The sequence below is a fragment of the Ceratotherium simum genome, chromosome 29 (genome assembly GCF_057802395.1).
Source record: "Ceratotherium simum simum isolate JZ-2026a chromosome 29, ASM5780239v1, whole genome shotgun sequence".
Taxonomy (NCBI): Eukaryota; Metazoa; Chordata; class Mammalia; order Perissodactyla; family Rhinocerotidae; genus Ceratotherium; species Ceratotherium simum.
This window is the reverse complement of record NC_141928.1, coordinates 13,600,619-13,603,566: the sequence shown is the minus strand read 5'-3', so window position 1 is coordinate 13,603,566 and position 2,948 is coordinate 13,600,619. Positions and strand designations below refer to the sequence as shown.

Below are 2,948 nucleotides of genomic sequence, written 5' to 3'. Positions count from 1 at the left end.
TGAAATAAGCAAAATGTATATATATTGGTGAGTGTTATTTAACAAATACAGTGCCATTCTTTACATCCTTTTATTTGAAAAGTCTGCCTCCCGTGTGAAAATTATCAGTGAGTGTTGAAGTCAAACCTTCTAAAGGTTGCTGTGCCATGGCTGCTGATTTGGAATACTCACCACAGAGCATTCTTGGGGCAATAACATGACATCATATTCCATGATCTGGTCCTCAGTGCCACAGATGCAAGAATTCTATTTTGTGAGTGAACAGAGAAAAGCTGACTCTTACTAACGTTCCCTCATTGACAAATTTTCAAATTCCCTTATGTGTCAATATATGAGGAACACATGAAAAACATATGAGGTTAAGTTTCCCACTTTCCAAAATAAAGCTTACATGTTTTTCATATGACTTCTAAAAATGATTATTTCAGAGTCCTTAATATTCTCAACCATTCTTCATTGCCAGCAGAGGAAAGAGTAGCATGAGGCCAGAGAACCAGAGCAATGTGTCCGAGTTCTTCGTCCTTGGGCACCTCATCCCACTGGAGCAGGCGGGTATGTTCTTTGCCCTGTTCCTGGGAATGTACCTGACTACTGTGCTGGGGAAGCTGCTCATCATCCTGCTCATCAAGCTGGACTCTTGCCTCCACATGCCCATGTACTTCTTCCTCAGCCATTTGGCGTTCATTGATGTCTCTTTGTCATCTTTCACTGTCCCAAAGCTGCTGATGAACATGCAAATTAAGTACAAATCCATCCCCTATGCAGTGTGCATTTCACAGATTTATTTTTTCATATTTTTTGCTGACCTGTACAGCTTCCTTATAATGTCAATGGCATATGACCACTAAGTTGCCATATGTCACCCTCTTCACTACATCACCATCATGAGAGAAGACCTGTGTGCCTTACTAGTGACTATATCCTGGATCCTATCCCCCTCCTACACCCTTCTTCTGGCCCAGTTATCCTTCTGTGGTGCTAACACTATCCCTCATTTCTTTTGTGACCTTGGTATCCTACTCAAACAGTTCTGCTCAGACAACTTCCTCAATGAGTTGGTCATATTTGCAGTAGGTATGGTAGTCATTACCCTGCCGTTCATATGTATCCTGGTATCTTATAGCTACATTGGGGTCACCATCCAGAAAGTCTCTTCAACCAAGTGGATCTGCAAAGTATTATCCATATGTGGTTCCCACTTTTCTGTGCTGTCTCTGTATTATGGGGCAATATTTGGGCAGTACTTTTTCCCAACACTAAGCAATTTCATTGACAAGGACATCATTTTGGCTCTCATGTACATGGTGGTCATAGCCATGTTGAACCCCTTTATCTACAACCTTAGAAACAGGGATATGAAAGAAGCCCTTGGGAAACTCTTAGTAGAGCAACATTTTTCTCACAGTGACATCTAACTTTTATTTAAATCAGAACCTCATTTGGCTTGATCTCGCCTATTTGATTTTCCATCTGAATATGTCTCAAAACTTTCATGTCTCCAAGGCCTCAGACAGATGATGCATGGTGGATGTACTTGGTAAATATTTGTTGACAAGAATTTCATTCCCTTATTCACAATACTCTTCTCTATAAATAATTTGATCAGCAAATGCTAAATTAATTTTGTTACTTATTTCTGCAACTTAGGTTCATAAATAGTACAATAATATGCAGTTCGGTTATCCCATATTTGAGGAGATTTTTGGAGACTCTTATATTTTGGGCCCATAATCTTAGGCTTTAACACATCCCGGAATCTAAAGTGTAAGCTATATTATTTCACTACACTCTCTTATGCAGACTAAATAGACTTTCTTTTTGTCTTTATAGGTCTATTGAAATCAAAGAATCAAAACTATCTGTCACTTAAATAAGAGGAAATGTATTTCTCTTTGCTCATGGTATGAAGTTATAACAACTCTGAAGACGGAGGGCCCTGTTGGAGATCAACACTCACCAGGGAATCCCCCTTTGCCAACACTGTGTGGTTGATATTGCTTAGCCCCCATACACAATCATTAATGAAAGCATGAATCATGCTAGCCTACTCTGTAAATATAACCAAATTATAGTGCAAATGTCATTGCTTTCCTATAAATGCCACTCCAGACTCAGCCCTGACTATCATTCTTGGACATCATGCCTTCCCAAATGAAGAATGAAAGCAGAACTTCTCAAACTTTAATGTGCGTAAGAATTCCTGGAGAGATTGCTAACACAAGGATTTCTGGAATCTACCACTACAAATTCTGATTTAGTACTTCTGGGATGGGGCCCAAGAATTTGCATTTTTAACCAACTCTCACATGACGCTGGTGCTGCAGATCAGCGAACTACGATTTGAAGAACACCAGTGTAAAGAATTAAATCTTAGAAGTTGTGGGATGCACGTTTATATCATCTTACGTGAATTCTGGTAGTAGTTAGAGTGAAACAAAAGAATATGTGTTATTTCATTGTAGAAAAATCTGTGGTTCATGCTGATATTTTCAGATTAATTCTGGCTACAGTGAATGCCTTTCTTCAATATCTAATATAAGAAGTTATTTCCTGAGTTGTTATATTTTCTTTTCTCTTTCATATACAATATAGATATATAGATACTGAATATCATCCTTTGTAACATCACACCAGACTATATTTTCAATGAAAATGAAGCCAAAGATTTGAAAAAAATTGCATCCTATGTCCATTGGTGCCTTCTTGTTACCGTTAAGCCTTGTGGGATTTCAGTACAACTTATAACTTTGCTAATGTTACTCGAAAATATATTTTAATAGTTTTAAACTAACAATTATTTCACACATGATGCACAATAAAATGTACGTTTTTTATAAAACAGTAGCTGATTGCAGAGTAGATGTACCTCCACAAAGGGACAAGGGTTCTTGACAGGACATTGAACAATTTTATATTATATGATGTCATTTGTTTCTAAAAGGTCTCAT

At 37.7% G+C, this 2,948-nt stretch overlaps 1 pseudogene; it reads left to right on the top strand.

Annotated features, from left to right (window-relative positions):
* The first annotated feature begins 479 nt into the window (after positions 1-479).
* Positions 480-1,408, top strand: LOC101391476 (olfactory receptor 1J2-like; annotated as a pseudogene).
* Positions 1,409-2,948: the final 1,540 nt, after the last annotated feature.